Source organism: Petaurus breviceps, unplaced genomic scaffold (assembly GCF_028583685.1).
Source record: "Petaurus breviceps papuanus isolate PSGF00001 unplaced genomic scaffold, PetGlider_PUasm1.0 67, whole genome shotgun sequence".
NCBI lineage: Eukaryota > Metazoa > Chordata > Mammalia > Diprotodontia > Petauridae > Petaurus > Petaurus breviceps.
In genome coordinates, this window is record NW_027186446.1 from 4,703,492 (window position 1) to 4,722,440 (window position 18,949).

Here is an 18,949-nt window from a genome sequence, read left to right on the forward strand (position 1 = left end):
AATCGACATATTTTTATTAAGCGCCTACTGTATGCCAAACACTATAGTAGGTCCTGGTGGGGGGGAACAGGTTCCACAGAGGTTATGGTCTAGTAGATAGAATATGACAGATACATAAATATCTCTCTCCTCTGAGCCTATGATGAATTTGCAGTTACCAGGTGCTTTAAACATGATCTATAGTCCTATTGGAGAAGCCCTGCTGGATGGGAAGCCTGTTTCTCCTTTCCCCAATTACTAAAGGTCTGGATGCTTGCCCAAGAGCAGCAAGAAAAGTTTAGTTTGGCCGTGCTCTGTGAGCTGACAGCTGAAGTGCAGGAACCAGGCAGGAAAGGTGAGCTCTGCTGTGTTTTATACATGAGGGGTATAAAGTAAGAGGCAGGTAAGACACTCATAGAGAAGGGCCTGCCTGGGGAATAATTGGCATTGCAAATAGACTGCTCTCATGTTATTAATACCATGGAGAAAGGTGGAAGGAGGGAGGAGAAAAGAGGATGGCAATTCCTTTAAGGAATATTCCAGGCAGTCCTAATGGTTGATGTGTGGTGTTTACTGAACAAGTGTGCCCCTTAGTGCTTAAAAGGATTTAGCAGTGGAAGACTGGAGATCTGGTGATCATTCCTCATCCATCACTGAATCCAATACTCCCATTTCATAAATAAGAAAACTAAGGCTCAGGAATCTTAAGCAATTTGCCCAAGTTCATATGTATATGTAAAAAGTTCATATATGTACATATAAACACATGTATATGTATGTATATGTAATTAATAGGGGCAGGGCTTGAGCCCAGATTCTATAACTATAAATCCAGCACTCTTTCCAGTAAATCTCTTTTGACTAATTCTAATTTTTTTCCTCATATAGCTCATCTGTACATAATAGTTTCCATGTTGTCTTTCCCATTAGGCTGTGAGCTCATTGAGAGCAGAGAAGTAAGTACCTAGTAGGTATTTAATAAATGTTTATGGACTGACTTCATCAAGCTTTACCTACACATGGAGAAAGATTTGAAAGTGCTCTGAAAAGGAGAGAATATTAAACTGGAAACTTTGGTTTGAGCCCCAGCTCTACTATTAACTAGCTGTGTAACATGGGGCAAGTCACAATCTCTCTTACCTTCTGGTTCCACATCTGGAAATGTCCTCAGTGGAAATTCCAATTCCCTCAATTCCATCTGAGAAAACTGAGGAAGTTTTATTAGTGTATGTCTCCCATATCTCTGATAGACCTAAGTCCTACAATCCCATCATCCTATACAAATAATATTGCTACAAAGGAGAATGAAATGAGGGCAGATAAGAGGTTTGAGCAAAGTGCTCGGAGAACTTTGAGAAGGAGGGATCCTTTTCAACTGAGGGGGTAGAAATAGAAGGATAGAAGAAATGATTCATGGGGATAGTGGAACCTAAGTTGTGCTTTGAAAGAAAGGAATGATATCAGGAGACAGAGATATAGAATTATTTTCTTGGCTGGTATGCTCCTTGGTTCCCATTACCACTTTCAAGGTTGCCCCCTGCAACCATCATTTGGTAACTAACCTTTTTTTGAGTTTCACTTCATCTTTCTATCCCATTCAGATCAGATACTCCTGAGACCTACCAACTTCCATGTCCCTCTTTCTCCTTTGTCAGGGAGTTCTGTATCTAGGTCACAGTGTGTCTCTACAACTTCCAACCCCTGTCATCATACATGAGGACCTCGATGTATACATTGATGTCCCCTTAAACACCTTGGTCTCCCAATTCTTCTCAATTCCTTCATATAGACTAAGCCACAGTCAGAGATGGTCCTATCTCAGATTTTATCATCACCCATAACTGTGCCACCTCTTTGGTCAAACTCCAAAATTCATTTCTTTGATGATGATCTTTTGTCCTTCCATCCCTCCTCAGAGGAGGATTTTTTCCTTCACCACAGTTTGGAGTCTGCCTAATCCCTCTATACTCTAGTAATTTTTCTCCCTTATTCTGGTCTGATCTTCCTCCCTTAGCATTCTTTACCTTAGAGTTAGCTAATTCAACTGAACATTATCCTCCACTCACTCTTGGCTTTCTTGAATACTGCTGGAGGAAGTCACAAGATACACTCCCATGCTGAGGGGTCCATTAGAAATTCATCTTATCCCATTTGAACTTGGCCCTTACTGCTGCACAGCAAACTTGGGTTCTTTTCTTCACTAGCCTATTCCCCTCAAACCCTGTAAGTCCTAAATAGACCTGCTTATCTTACCCTCAAGACTTCCTCTCCCCTAAACTTCTTCAGGATGTCCCAGCTCGAGAAACTTCACTATCCCTCTTTTGCCTTCTGAATAAAATGCAAACTCTACTATTTGGCATTTTAAGACTTGATCTTAAGGTCTGATTCGAACCTATCTCCCTAGACTGAATTAGTATTATTTCCTTTCTCACATTCTGCATTCCTGCAAAAATGGTCTCTTTTCTCTTCCCTGTACAAGATCCTCTATCATCTTCCTGTGTGGGTTTGCACAGGCTGTGCCCCACCCCAACCCGCATCCCACCTCCATATCAGGAAAATTCTTCCTTGGTTTCACTTGGAATCCTTAGCCTCCTTCAAGGTTCAATTCAAGTACTACTCTCTGACCTTGGATTTCTTCCAGTTGTTAAGAGATCTACCACCACCATAGTTACTTGAAATTTAGTGTATATTTTATATTTCCTTATCTGCGTACATTCTCCCAGTAGAAGGGAAGCCCCTTGAGATAAAGGACTATTTCCATTTCTTGTCTTAAGCACTTGGCAGGATACCAGCACCTAGTGGATTCGGAGGTTCCTGATATATGTTTATTTAATTGAATTTAAAGTATAACCGTCTTCTCCATCACCCAGGCTCATAACCTTAGGATCATCTTTGTCTTTTCCCTTTCCTATCACCCTACTTCTCTAATCAGTTGCCAAATCTTATTTATTCTACACCTCTTCTCCACACACTTTCCTTTACTTATACAATTACCAGTTTCCTCATCATCTCTTGCCCAAAGTGCAATCTCCTCAGTCATCTCCCTGCTTCTAATCTCCCCCCTCTCTGATACACATAGCTGCCAAAATAATCTTTCTAAGGCACAGATTTCACCATGTCACTCCTCTGCTCCCAAACCTTCAGTGGTTCCCTATTGCCTCTAGGATAATATTAAAACTACACAGCTTAGCATTTAAAGCCCTCCACAATCTGGCTTCCATTTTCCTTTAATGATTTAGTTCATATTAGTCCACTTCATTAACTCTCTGCTCCTCTTCCCACTGTTCTTACAAACCATCTCCATTCCTGGAATGCCTTCCCTATTATCTGTGCTTCTCAGCATCCCTGTCTTCCTCCCAAGCTAAGCTGGGGCATCATCTTCTACATTAAGCCTTCCCTGTTCTCCTCACTTTCCTCTTATGTGCCACTGCTGTTAATGTACTTTCCACTCATGAAGATACTCACTCTGTACTGCAAGGGTACATGCTATCTTCTCCCTCCCCCACAGAATATAAGTTCCTTGGAGATAAGGACTGTTCTGGCTTTGTCTAAATCCCTAGCACCTAGCACAGTGTCGCATGTAGCAGAAACTTAATAAACATTTGTGTAGTTGAATTGAATATGGTCAACATGTTAACAGAATTCCAAGTCACTCAGAAAATATTTGTTTCTGACAATTCTATACTGAATAATGCCTGTATCAGCAACAGAATTAAAAACCAAAAGGAACTGAAGGGACCAGAAATACTCCTAAACATTGAAAGGGGGTGGAAGGAAAGCAAGAGAACAAAAAGAATAGCAACATGGCACAGCTGAATACTAGAAAAGAAATCAGAAAGAAGAGTTCAAATCCTGCCTCTGGCAAGGATTCAGCCTGATTCAGCCTCAGTTTTCTCTTCCATAAAATGGGGGCAATAACACCTATAGTACCTGCCTCACTGGATGATTGTGAAACTCAAATGAGCTGTGGCATGTGAGCTCTCTCTCAGATCCAGGCTGTTATATTCACGCCTCAGAGTCCTGGCATACACTGAGGAGTTTTGAGGGGTTCTCTTTGTTACTGCTATCTGTTCAAACTCCACACTGGATGTATTCCTCTCCTTCATAGATTCACATCAGTTTCTGAAATATAGCAAGAACTAACTACAAATATTTTCTCTAATACTTTGGGAGCATATTCCCCTCTTTGCCCCTTCAGTCTCAGAGAGAATAGGTTGAACTTCATCTTGGTCCCACCAAGTTCCCGTCCAAAGGGGACATTGCTTGTGGATGCATCATTCAGCTCCTCCCAAGGTAGAACTTGAAAATGATTCTTGAAGTTAATTCACTCTTTGTCCCTCAAGGCCCTAATGTTTCATTGGCTAAAAACCCTAATTCTGGAAACCTGGGATGCTGAGAGGTGCCCTCCAGATCTTTCTAACTGATAAGGTTCTACTCTCCACTCTCTTTACCAATTGTCATGATCAAATGCATCATCAATTTCCTGCAGGTGGACTGAGGTAAAGAGGAGGGCATAGGGGGTAGATACAAGATGGTGGCTTAGAATCAGGAAAATTCTGTGATCTTCCCCCATAACCATCTCAAATACCTATAAGTTATGACTCTAAATAAACTTTAGAGCTACAGAACCCACAAAGAGAAGGAGAGAAACAAATCTCCCACTGAAGGCAGCCCGGCAGGCTGGCAGGAAGGGTCCATCACAGTGTGCTGGGAGCTGAGCCCAGCCCCACATGAGCCAGTGGATTTAGCCCCAGGGCAGCCATGACTGGCAATGGCTGGAGGGACTTCAGGAGAGTGGATGACAAGCAGCTGTGGTGGTTTCCATAAATATCAACCCATAAGTGCCAAAGACAAAATAAAAAGGCAGTGAAGAACTCACAGAAGGCCACTCTGTCCCCAGAGCAAGAAGTGGTGTAGGTGCTGTAGCCACCACCTCCATGTGGCTGCTTCACAGCTCCTAGCTGGTGGATCATAGGGGGACCAGGCAATCATTGGGGGATGAGGGTAATCACTCTTGCCTTGACCTGCCTGGATCTGGATCACTGTCTTAGGTAGAGGTCCTGGGGTGTGTGACCAGTGAGTCAGAGCTTGTGGGGGTTTGAGAGAGGGCACCCAACTAATAGCTCCAGCAGCTGTGAAAAGCCCAGCAATTTGGGACAAAGCTCCGCTCCCTGGAAGCAGAGTTCTACTGTGGCAAAGAGCTCAAAAGTCAAGTAACTGAGTAGCAACATGAGCAAGCAAAGGAAGCAAAGCAAGCACAGCAATCCAACTTTTGGGGGGACAAAAAGGATCAAAGCATGGAATGGGAGGAAGACAACAAAGCTAGAACTCCTGGACCAAAGGCTTCCAAGAAAAATATGAATTGGTTACAGGCCATGGAGGAGCTCAAGAAGGATTTTGAAAATCAAGTAAGAGAAGTGGAGGAAAAGTTGGGAAGAGAAATGAGAATGATGCAAGAAAATCATGAAAAGAGAGCCAACAACCTGACTGAAGAAAATAACACCTTAAAAATAGATTAACTCCAATGGCAAAAGAGGCCCAAAAAGCCAATGAGGAGAAGAATGCCTTAAAAATCCAAATTTGCCAAAGGGAAAAAGAATCTCAAAAACTCACTGAAGAGAACAATACCTTCAAAATTAGACTGGGGCAAATGGAAGCTAATGACTTTATGAGAAATCAAGATACTATTAAACAGATCCAAACAAATGAAAGAAAGAGAAGGCAATGTGAAATATCTCATTGGAAAAACCACTGACCTGGAAAATAGATCCAGGAGAGATAATTTAAAAATTATTGGACTACCTAAAATATATGATCAAAAAAAGAACCTAGAAATCATCCTTCAAGAAATTCTCAAGGAAAATTGCTTTGATGTTTTAGAACCAGAGGCCAAAATAGAAATTGAAAAAATTCACCAATCACCTCTTGAAAAAGATCCCAAGAGTATTATAGCCAGGTTCCAGACTTCCAAGATCAAGGAGAAAATATTACAAGCAGCCAAAAAGAAACAATTTTAATATTGTGGAAACACAATCAGTATAACACAAGATCTAGCAGCTTCTACATTAAGGGATCAAAGGGCTTGAAATATGATATTTCAGCAATCAAAGGAGCTAGGATTAAAACCTACCCAGTAAAACTGAGTATAATGTTTCAGGAGAAAATAGGGTCATTCAATGAAATAGAGGATTTTCAAGCATTCTTTTTTTTTTCAAATGCTTTATTAACTTCTGATTTACATCATTCATTTCCACCAGATTTTGAGTTACAAATTTTCTCCCCGTTTTCCCCTGCCCATCGCCCTAAAATAGCAGTCCACAGGATATCCCCTCCTCCAATCTTCTGTCTCCCATATTTTCTCCCATATCCCTTTCAACTTTTCCAGTGCAACTCTATGCCCCAGTGCCTGTATATCTTATTTCCCTACTACATGTAAAATAGTATTAATAATAGTATATATATATACATATGTATGTATTTGATTTTAAAACTTTGAATTCCAGATTCATTACCTTCCTCCCTTGTCTCCCACCCTTACTGGGAAGATAAGCAGTTCAGTATAGGTTGTAACATGTGTGGCTAATACAAAACAATAACATAGTAGATATATTGTAAAAGACTGATTATATGTCCCTCCCTCATATCCAACCTCCCACTTGCTCTATTCTCTACTTTGATCTCATCCCTTTTCAAAAGTGGGTGCTTCCAACTTCCCTCCCCCCAAGCCTACCCTCCCTCCCATCATCCTGCCTCTCATCCCCTTTCCCCCTACTCTCCTGGAGGGTGAGATACCCTATTTAGTGTGTGTTTCATTCCCTCCTCAAGCCAAATTCAATGGGAACAAGATTGACCCATTCACTTTCACCTTCCTATTCTTCCCCTCCATTGTAACCAGTTTCCCTTGCCTCTTCTATATGAGATGGTTTAGCCCATTCTGTCTCTCCCCATCTCCTCTCATTATATTCCTCTCTCACCTCTTAATTTCACCTTTAATGTATCATCCCTTCTTGTTGAATTGGTCCTGTGCCCTCTATCAATGCATACCTGTAAACATATATACACACATTCACATATGTATTCATATGCCCATATACCCTCATATATAGACATACATATATATACATATATAATATGCACACATACACATACATATATTTCGATTCCCTTCAACTACTGAGAAAAGTTTCATCAGTTACAATTATTATTTTTCCATGTAGGCATGTAAATAGTTCAACTTTGATAATTTCCTTATTATTTCTTTTCCCTGTTTACCTTCTCATGCTTCTCTTGCTTCTTGTATCTGAATGTCAAATTTTCTGTTCAACTCTGTTTTTTTCTTCAAGAATGCTTGAAAATCGGTCAAGATGGTGGAGTAGAAGCAGAACCTCCGCGTGGCTCCGGCTTCCACCTTTCCCAATCCATGTAAAAGGGGACTCTAAACAAACTTTGGAGCTACAGAACCCACAAAATTACACAGAGAAGCTAACCTCCCACTGAGGACAGCCCAGCAGGCTGGCAGGAATCAGCCAGGGCAGCGCTCTGGGAGCCAAGCCCAACCCCAAGCCAAGGCTTTAGCCCCAGGGCGGGCCTGACCAGGTGCCAGCCACAGGGGTTCCAGATCAGCAGCACCTGTGGCTGTTCCATATTTATCAACACATAGATGCGAAGGACAAAGTGAGAAGTCAGTGCAGTCTGGACTTTGGGACCCAGTAAGTGGGAGTACATGGCTTTTGTCCCTGGGGCAAGAAGAGACACCGGCACTCAGCCAGCACCATGTGGCAGCTTCAGCTCCTGGCATACAGAGTGTAGGGGGACCAAGCACAAGTCTGAGGGGCAATTGCTCTTGCTTTAACCTTCTTGGATCTGGATTGCAGTCTAGGGTGGAGGTACTACAGTGTGTGTCCAGCTTGCCAGAGCGTGTGGAGACCTCAGAGAGGGCACTTATCTAATATCTCTGGCAGCTGAGAAAACCCCAGCATTTGGGATGAAAGCTCCCCTGTCTGGTGGCAGAGTCCTACTGTGACAAAAAGCCCAGGGGTCAAGTGAGTGAGGGGTGACATGACCAGGCAAAGGGAACAAAGCATACAGAAGATTCCAACATTAGACTGCTATTTTGGGGACAAAAAGGAGCAAAGCATGGAACAGGAGGAAGACAGTGAAGTCAGAACTCCTGCCCCAAAAGCTTCAAAGGAAAATACAAGTTGGTTACAGGCCATAGAGGACCTTAAGAAGGTAAACAGGGAAAAGAAATCTTAAGGAACTTATAAAAGTTGAACTATTTACATGCCTACATGGAAAAACGATAATTGTAACTGATGAAACTTTTCTTAGTATGAGGATAGTTGGAGGGAATAGAAATGTATATGTTTGTGTATGTATACATACATACATATATATGTCTATATAAGAGGGTATATGTGCCTATGAATACATATGAGAGTGTGTGTATATATGTGTACAGGTATACATAGACATGGGGCACAGGATCAATTGAATAGGAAGGGGTGATATTTAGAAGGTGAAATTGAGAGGTAAGAGAGGATTGTAATGAAAGGAGATGGGGAGAGACAGAATGGGGTAAATTATTTCATATAGAAGAGGCAAGGGAAAACTGTTACTATGGAGGGGAAGAACAGGAAGACAAAAGGGAATGGGTCAACCTTACTCTCTCATTGAATTTGGCTTAGGGAGGGAATGACATACACACTAAATTCGGTATCTTGCCCTACAGGAGAGTAGCTGGGAAGGGGATGAGAGGATGGACGATGGAGGGGAAGGTAGGTTGGGGGGGAGGGTAGTTAGAAGAATACACTTTTGAAAAGGGACAGGGTCAAAGTAGAGAATAGAACAAGTGGGGGGCAGGATAGGATGGACAGAAATATATCCGGTCTTTCACAATATATCCACTATGGAAATATTTTGCATAGGTACTACACATGTACAACCTATATTTGAATTGCTTATCTTCCCCATAAGGGTGGTTGATGAGGGAGGAAGGGAAAGAATCTGGAATTCAAAGTTTTAAAATCAAATATTTTTTAAAATTATTATTATTATTATTTTACATGCAACTAGGAAATAAGATATACAGGCCCTGGGGTATGAAGATCCATCTTGCCCTAACAGAAAGTCAGGGGGGGATGGGGAAGGATATAGGAGAGAGCAGATTGGGGGAGGGGGTATTCAGTGGGATTGCTGTTTTGGGGTGGTGGGTAGGGGAAAGATGGGGAGAAAATTTGTAACTCAAAATCTTGTGGAAATGAATTTTGTAAACTAAAAATAAACATAAAATTTAATTTAAAAAAAAAAGAAGAGGAGGGCATAGTTCAAGCTGGCCAGCCTTTTTGAATGTCTCCACAGCTGGTCAAGGTAGCTCATCTTCTCTCTGTGGCTACTAACTGGAGCCAGTTATTTCTAGGATGGCCAGTCATGCTCCACAGCCTCTCCAGGGTCTTTCTACCCCACTTCATCATCACTCTCCCAGAAGCACAGTAGTGTCAAAGGGAGATGCCATTAGGGGCCCTCTGCACATGCACCAGACCCCAGCTTGAAGAGCAATGTCAGTGCCAGAAAAAGATTAGACTCATTTTGCTTGGTCACACATAGTAGAGCTAGAGGCAACAGGTAGAAGTTACAGAGATGCAGATTATAGGCTGAAAGGTAAGGAAGAACTTCCTAAATTAACTGTGTAAGGGCAGAATGAGATATTTTGGGTGACAATGAGTTTTCCTCTCATTAAATGTTTTCCAGCAAAGGCTGGCTGGAGAGATAAAGGGGATGATGTCATATGTAGATTAGAATAGATGACTTCTGAGGTTTCTTCTGATTCTGTTATTTTGTGATTCTCTGAAATAAAAAATTTTTAAAGTTCCCATGCAAAGGACTACTGGTCTCCAGTTTCACACAGTAAATATCGTTTTTGTGCCTTTGAAAAATAGTGTATCCAGTTTCACTCCTGCATGAGGAATCCAATAGCCAAAGAAGGCAGCTGTAGCATAGCAGAAAGAGCATTTTGTTTTGAGTGAGAAGACCCAGAGTTGAATCCTGGCTTTGCTGTGCTGACTGTGTAACCTTGACAGCTCACTCAATTGTTCTGAGCCCAATGAGGACGACAAAACTCAACTACCTAAATTGATAGAATTCAAAGGTGGAAGGGTCCATAGAAGGCCAAATCTAGAACAAAATTCTCATTTTACAGATAAGAAAACTGAAGCCAGAGAAGGGATGGCTATCACTCCACCCTTAAATTTCTCACTTTGGAAGTACTTGCCCCTGTTGCCTCTCAAAACCTCTATTTTTAATGACAACTTGCAGGCCAGCCAAGTGTTTATTCCTCTCTAGGCTGCTCTCTGGCTTTCCATACTTTCTCTACAATAACCCTATAGAATCATTTCTCTTCCCACCCAATCACCTTTTACCTTCCTTTAATGTGTAAGCTCCAAATGGTAAATCTTATAGTAAATGTTTTAGATGATCTCTTCTGATTACATCTAGGGCTCATCCTACTGCACCACACTGCCATGCCCACAAACAGAGTTTGTGTGATAATAAAAGGTAATAGCATTAGAGAAATGCACAGAAGTGATAAGAAAGAAAAAGAAAAAAAAAGATGATGTGCTTGATGTTGGTTGATTGAATAACTGAACTCGGAGAAGCAGGGTTCAGATTTCAACACACATACTGCCTATCAAATGATCTTAAATAAGTCACTTAGCCTTTTAGGGATTTAGCTTCCTCAGCTGCAAAAATTAAGGAGTAGGATTAGATGAATTCTAAGAACCCTACCAGCTTTGAATCCTATAAAACTATGAACTTACATTATCTCTCCTTGAGAGCAGGAACTGTGTTATTTTTTATCTTGCCTGATATGGCCCAGTGCCTAGGACAATACTTCACATGTAACAGTAGCTTAATAAATGTTTGTTGAGTTTAGTTATCATTTTAAAAGTGATTTGTAAGCTGTAAAGCAGTACTCACAAATGTGAGCTGGACTTGCTATAACACTAGGTATTCAATGTGTGGGCAGCTAGGTGGCACAGTGGATAAAATGTTGGGACTGAAGTCAGGAAGACTCATCTTTCGTTCAGATTCATCCCCAGATATTTACTAGCTGTGTGACCCTGGGCAAATCACTTAACTCAATTTGCCTCAGTTTCCTCATTTGTAAAATGGGTTGGAGAAGGAAATGACAAACCACTACAGTATCTTTGCCAAGAAAACCTCAAATGGGGTCACAAAGAGTCAGATGCCACTGAAACAACTAAACAACAGAAATACAGTGTGTATGTAATCCTCTCATACTATTGGTAGCAAGGAATCAATGCAGCTAATGGGAATAAGAAGCAGTATGGCATAGTGAATAACAAGATGTTCTCAGAATCACAAAGTGTTGAGTTTGTATCCTGATCCAAATGGCCTGTGTGACCTCAGACAAGTGCCTAAACTTTCAGTGCCCCATACAACTCTTTCAGACTCCAAGTTACAAAACAATCAATAAGCATTTATTAAGCACCTATTCTGAGCTAATGGGTACCTGAGGCTAATGATACCACTACAAATAATGAAACAATTCTTACTCTCTAGGAGCTTACATTCTAAAGGTGGGGAGAATGCATGCATATATAAGCAAAAGAAATATAAAGAAAATAAAGATAAGGTAGTTAAATAAGAGAGAATTAGGTATATGTGACACGAGGATTTAAAACAATCAAAAAAGACTTCATATAAAGAGTGGGGCCTGAATTGATTCTTTAAGGAAGAGGGGGCTTCTATGAGGCTGAGGTAGGGATGGAGTTCACGCCAGGCACAGCAGATGGCAGTTGGCAGACAGAGTATTTGAGTGGCCTGAGACAGGAAGTGGAGTGCCATGTATGAGGGGGCCTGCAGAGTGGTAGAATAGAGTAATATATTATGAACTTAGAAAGATAGGTCATGGATCCCATAGTGAAGGGCTTCAAAAGCTAAATATATATATTTTAATTTTCATTTAAGGGAGGGAGGGAGGAAGGAAAGAAGGAAGGAAGGAAGGAAGGAAGGAAGGAAGGAAATAAGTATGTATAAAGAGCCTACTATGTGCCAGCAGGAACCATGCTAAAGGCTTTACAAATATTACCTCATTTTATCCTCACAATAACACCAGGAGGTAATGTTATTATTCTCATCATTTTATGGATGAGGAAACCAAAGCAGGCAGAGGTTAAGTGATTTGCCAAGGGTCACACAGTTTGTAAATACATGATCTGAACTACCTAGTTACCTCTAACAGGCTCCCCAGATGATCTAATACTAATTCTGCCACTAAGCATCTATGTGACCTTGAAATAGTCACTTTATCTCTCTAAGTCCTAGTCATATGCTATGATTTAAAAAAAAAAAAAAGCCGTTGCCAAGCCCTCCAGAGCAGGCACCATTTGAATGAGTTTCAGGTTTTCTACTTCCTTGCTGGACTTCTGAAGTTGAAGTTGTTTTTCTTGGCCTTAACAACAATTCCTGGCCTGGCTGAGAATTGTATAGCAGGTATAGTAAGAAAACACCACCAAAGAACAGTGACTGAAATGGGAGCCCAAGGGAATCCAAGGGTCAGCTGGTCTGTCAGGTGATGGGAAAATCACTCCCAGTGTCAAAGAGGTGAAACACAAGATCTGGGTCAGCAAAATACACACTCAAAGGAATTGAATATGAAAGGAATTGAAAACTGAATATGAAAATTGAAAATATGAAAGAAACTGAATCCTATAGGATATCCTGCAGGATAGGCAGGAGGATAGAGTGGCAAGGAGACAGTAGTTATCACCAATGCTAACTGCCTCCCATGGACAAAGTCCTGGGCTCAATGCTATGGTACATGCACATACAAGTAAAACATAGCCCTGCCCTTGTGGGCTTCCTAACTGAATGGGGAAGAGAAGCAATCTTCTAAGACTCCTAGAATCATAGAATGCCTGCAGTGAAAGTGAACTAAGACCACTTTCAAACCTATCTTTTTATTGGTGAGGTAACTTGGGAGAAGAGAGGAAAAGTGACTTCTATAAAGTTAATACCTACTCACTGGGTTGTTATGAGGATCAAATAAGATAATGTTTGTAATGTGTAAATATTTGTAAAGCACCATGTCTGGCACATAGTAGGTGTTTAATAAAGGACTGTTCCCTGTCCCTTTCCCTTGTTCCCTCCAATGAGACAGAATCCCAGGCTTCTGATATTCAGAAATTTATCCTTTCTGCCATTTGACTGTGTGTCTGCATTAGGCTATGCCAAGCCAAACCACTTGAGTCATCTACTAATTACAATTCACATTTCCAGACAGCTCTTGGGGGTTTGTGAAGGGCTTTACCTGCAGCACCTCATAGATCTTCACAAAACAACTGCATAGTATGATCTGGGTGGTCAAGTATTTTTATCCCCATCTTACAAATATAGGAAAGGAGGTCCAGAGAGAAGAAAATCACAAAACTAAAAAATTATACAGGATCCCGATCTCCTGATTTCCAGTGTCTTTCCATGACACCGTGCTACTTTACCCACCATTCTGAGCCAAGTAGAAATATTTCAGACAGACAAGCAACTATGGAAAGGAAGTGGAGCAAAAGGGAGGGAAGGAAATAATCTCCAAAGAGCTTAGATCTTTTCACCTTATTTCTATTTCACCAACATTAATTCTTTAACTGCTGAACTTATTCTTCTTTGTTTAAAAAAATGAGGGATTTATCTGATAACCAACTAACTTCTGCAAAGGATAAATTCTTCTAATCTGAAATCGTGTATTGACTTTTAACAATAAATATGACTTTATCTAATGGGGAGCTGTTGAAACTTTGGAGCCAGCCACAGCCCTGGCAGTTTCTTAGGGAAGAGCTAACTTTAAGAATCATGGTACAGCGGAAAATGAAGTGACTCTAGTAAAAAAAAATCTGAGTTCAAAACTTGCTTCTGATGCTTATGACCTGTTAGACCTTGGACAAGTTACTTAACCTATGTGTGCCTCAATTTCCTCATCTGTAAAATCATAAAGATTCAACCAGGTCCTTCCCTATTGTGGATTTCTGATCATTCCATAAAGCAGAAAAATACAAAAGAAGAGAATATTTTTGGCCACCCTTGACCAGTTGGAGGAAAGCTGAGGAAGTCTCATCTCTTTTTTTTTTTAAGCAATCGGGGTTAAGTAACTTGCTCAAGGTTACACGGCCAGAAATAACTGGGTGTGGTGCTAAGTGTCTGAGCCCAGATTTGATCTCCAGGTCATCCTGACACTGGAGCCGGTGCTCTTACTCTCTGAGCCACCTGGCCACCCCTGGAAGTCTCATCTCTTAAAGAGGTTTGGGAGGTGAGGAAAATAAGTAGAATGTGAATTGGCCAAGAAAGATGACAGCATTGTTGTTGTTGCTGTCATTTTCCCAGACCAGAGTTTTGTGTTTTTGTCTTTTCAAATTCACACACTGGCACATGGAAGAATTTGGTTCAATACTTTGACAATTCAATGAAACTACAATCTCATCAAAGCGTGAACTCACTTAAACTATGCAGAACACAATCCATCCATTCTCTCTTATCCTAGACTACTCATGTCCATTTCCCCTCTTCCACAGGGGGCGGTCTGCCCATGTTTGTTGAATGACTGCTTCTCTCTCCTCACCACTCTACCATTATGCTTCTCTCTGCAGGATTTGACATTTCGGGAACCTTCCTCTTCTTAACTACAACAAGCAAATAAAACATACTAAATGCTTATTAAAAATTAATCATATAGAAATCACTGTGCAGAGTGATGAGGCAGATGCAAAATTTAGATAAAACCTTGTCCCTACCCTCATGGAGCTTACAATAGGAGATAAAACATCAACACATGCAGATATAATTTTTTAAAATTACAAGATAAGTGCTTTAAAGACCTGTAATTTAAAAAAAAGGTATATGGAGGGAAGAGATATTCTTTGTAATCGTTTGGGGTCTTGGAAAGTATCTCTGTACTTTGGGGAAATTTGAACACCTCCTTGTTAGGTTATATGTTCATTAGATGGTCACCCATGAGTAGGGGACAATTTAGATAGTGATTAAGTAGGGAGGTGTGTCTTAATAACCCATAGCTCACCTGCCTAATTGATCAGGTTGGAGTCTGAGATTGCAACCCACACACACTGAACCTTTTCCAAAGCACCTGGCTAGGCTAACGCTAAACAAAATGAGTATTAGGCAAGTTTGTAAGTCTGGAATTATAACATAGGTGAATCCCCTTTGTCCACACTATCATGTTAGGACAACACAAAATCATCCAGGGTGGCATAGGAAAGATGCTGTGAAGAACATTGCTATTCTCTTTTGAGGGCCAATAAAAGCAATAAGGTCTAGAGCTCTAGACTAATGGAAAACATGGTGGTTGGTGGGTAAATATTTGATAGTTAGAAGAAGTCTCTCTTGTATCTGGTCTCTCTGATCCATTCCCATTGCAACCAGTCCTATTTAGAACCTCATCCTTTAAAAGGAAAAAAAAAAGTGTTTTTTTCCACTATGATTTTGACTATAACATCAAGCATAAACATTCCCATATAAAAAATAGAAAAAAAGGAGACTGTATGTAAAACTAGAAATCTCTATTACATACAGTTTTTTAGGTATATATTAACTTTAATATGGCAGGCAGTATCAACAATATGTTGATACTTTGTGTCCCTTTGTCATTTTCCTTCTGCCCTCTGCTGTGTATTTTTAAAACACCGTGTTGACATTTTTCTTCTTTTTTTTTTCCTTTGGCATGACTATGGCATTACTATCACTACCCCCACCAAAAATAAAATAAAATAAAATCCCTCTCTTTTGACTATATATAGCCAGGCCAAAAAAATCCACATGCGAACCCTGCCTAAAAACATATCTTCTTATATCCCCTAAAATATCATCTCTCTCTTAAGAGGTGTGAAGCATGACTCATTATCAGTCTTCTGGAGTCATGACTGGTCATCGCATTGATCAGAATTTTTAACTGTTTTCCTTAATAATATGGTATATTTCTCTCCATAATATCCTCTTTTACTTTTTCCTCTCTTTGTCTCTTTTTTTTTTTTTTTTGCTTTTTGAAGGGCAATTGGGGTTAAGTGACTTGCCCAAGGTCACAGGGTTAGTTTTTATGTTAAATGTCTGAGGCCACATTTGAACTCAGGTCCTCCTGACTCCAGGGCCAATGCTCTAGTCACTGAGCCACCTAGCCACCCCTGATATTCTTGTCTTTACAAGAAGAAAAAGGCATTGAAAGAGAAGAAATGTGATCAAAACTAGGAATCTGTAATTGAAGTGATTGGATCCCACTCTTCTGCCCGCCTCTTTTCATAGTTCTTATATTTTCTTTCTCTTTTTCCATTTGATCCATATAATCCATATCTCTATGAGCTCTGAAGCTTACATTTGCTTTGGTTGTAGCTAAACCATTCCCAACTATCTTTCCTTCCCCCTTTACCCTCTCTGTTTTTGCCTGTTTCCCTGCTAAACTCCAGAAGTTTCTCATGCAAACTGAATGTTCCTGTGTTATGTTCATTTCTCCTTTTTCCATTCAGATAAGAATGAAGGTTGTGAGATTCCTTTGCCCCTCATTTATATGCTCTTCTTCTCATGCACTCCAACTATGAGAAATATTAAATCTCCCGCCCTTATTCCTCATTTCTTCCCTTGTATGTTCTTCTCCCTTTCCTTTTTCTTTTCTCTCTTCACACCAACAAAACAGAATAAAATTCCACCCAGGTTCTGTATTTGTCTTGATTAAATGCCTTTGTGACCCTTCAAGATCATGGGATTCTGAAAAAGTAGACTCCTCCCCCACCCCCAAGAGTATGTAAATATTTCATCCTCATTTTGCTGTTGTTCAGTCGGTTCAGTTGTATTCAACTCTTCATGAACCCAGGTGTAGTTTTCTTGGAAAAGACACCAGAATGGTTTGCCATTTCCTTCCCCAGCTCACTTTACAGATGAAGAAACTGAAACAAATGGAGTTAAGTGACTTGCCCAGGGTCACATAGCTAATAAATGTTTGAGGTCAGATTTGAATTCACAAAACTGAGTCTTCCTGACTCCAGGCATAGTACTCTGTGCCACCTAGCTTCTTTCAATTGCTCAAATGCCTTTCTAGAGTTCTCTTGTCTCCTATGTTTGTATTTCAAAGATTCCATTCAGTATGGTCTTTTAATCAGAAAGACTTGAAAGTTCTCTTTTCTCTTAAAGGTCTATTCTCCCCCTTCAGAATCAGAGTCAGTTTTTTCAAGCTAAGCAATTTGTAATTCTCTATCATTTGACTTTTGCAATACTGTATGGCAAGATTTTCTTTTCTAACAGGTATTCCATAGTATTTTGTGATCCTAACTATATGTCCTCAATACGCAAAATCTTTCTGGTTGCATGCAATTTTGTTTTGTTTTGTTTGTACTGGGTATTCTGTATTTCAAATATGATATTCCTTAGGTGTTTTCGATTTGGAATGTCTTTAAAAAATGAACAGGGAACTCTTCCTATGATCCCTGTGCCTGTCATTCTAATGGTTATGCTTTCTTAATATACAGAATCCAGGTCTATTGTTTGCTCATTGTTTTCAGGGGAACCAGTGAATCTTAAATTTGTCTCTTCCAACTTATTTTCCAGATCAGTTATTTTGATAGTAGATACTTTACATGCTCTTCTATTATTTCAATCTTTTGTAATTATGTTTTCTATTTTTTGTTAAGATATAGAATCACTTAATTTTGTTTGTTCCTTTCTGTTTTTCAGGAAGTCCACTACTTTATTAAGGTTTTCTAACTTCTGTTCTAATTGTGTTTTTTTTTTCTCCTCAAGACCTTTCATTTCATCTTTAAAATTTGTTGCTTCATTTCTTCCAGCCACTCTTGGAGCCCTTGTGGCCAAGCCATCCTTTTCTCTGAGGTTCTTCTTATACTTGCTACAGTTATTCTTTTTTTCTGGGTAGCCTCTTAAGCTTCTCAATACATTATTTATCTCTTTTACTTCCTATTTTTATCTGCTTGCTCATATCTTATTCCTACTTTGGAACTTTATGGTAGAGGTTGGGCTCCAATTTTCATGGGTGGGATGATCAGAATCCCTTTGCTCCTATCCTCTCTGTCTTCTTCCACTGCAATTCCAGATGAGATGTCTGGGATGGAGACTTTATCCTTTGCTTCAATCCCTGTCTTCTAACATCTCTCCTGGTGCTCTAACATGCCTGTCCACCTTGCCTATCCCTCCCCTTTCCCTTAAATAGGCCCAGTGAGGAACTGGTTCTATGCTATTTTGTTGTCCTAACAGGCCCTAATCAGATGTTGGAGATGACGTTGATCTCAGCCTGCTACAAAGCCCCTCAGCATATTTACCTGGTTATTATGATGTCCTTGTCTACTGTGGTGGTTCTGATTACCACTGATCCTTGTCCCAACAGAAGCAGCCCACTGAGGCTATCTTTCTTCCCTCCATCATGCCAGGAAAAGATTGCACTCCCAGTACCAAGAAAAGAGTCTTGAATACCACAGTCTCTTAATAAATGCATTTTCTGACAATCAAATTTAATTCAATTGAATAGTTTAGGAAGCTAGTTAACCAGTGTGAGCTAAGTAAATTCCTTTAAATGCCCTTGTAATGACTTGAACCTTAATACCCTAAAGAAATAATGCTTTCTTGTCTGGAATGTGTGGCAGAGGGCAGAGGAAGGAGAACAGGGTTACTAACCAGAGCCCCAGCCCCCAGAATCAAGATCACTTAAGGACCAATGGATACCGAACTGGAATGGGCTTAGCTGCATGGAATAAAAGACAGAGGTTTGGGCATAGATCCATTTGGAGCACAGTAAACAAGGAGGGGAGCCTGGATGAGAGGATCAGGCTTTCACTGAGCTCTATTAGAGGAAGAAGAAAAAACTGACTGCCACAACTCTGAAGTTTGAGTCCAGAGTGAAAAGATGGACACCTTTATAGAGCATGGCTTCAGGCTTTTCTTTCTGGAA

The 18,949-nt window shown here is 40.3% G+C and overlaps 1 long non-coding RNA gene across 1 annotated transcript in view; it reads right to left on the bottom strand.

Annotated features, from left to right (window-relative positions):
• The window catches only part of LOC138173914 (uncharacterized), a 139,057-nt gene that overhangs the window by 31,873 nt on the left and 88,235 nt on the right, over window positions 1–18,949 (bottom strand). The window lies entirely within an intron of this gene.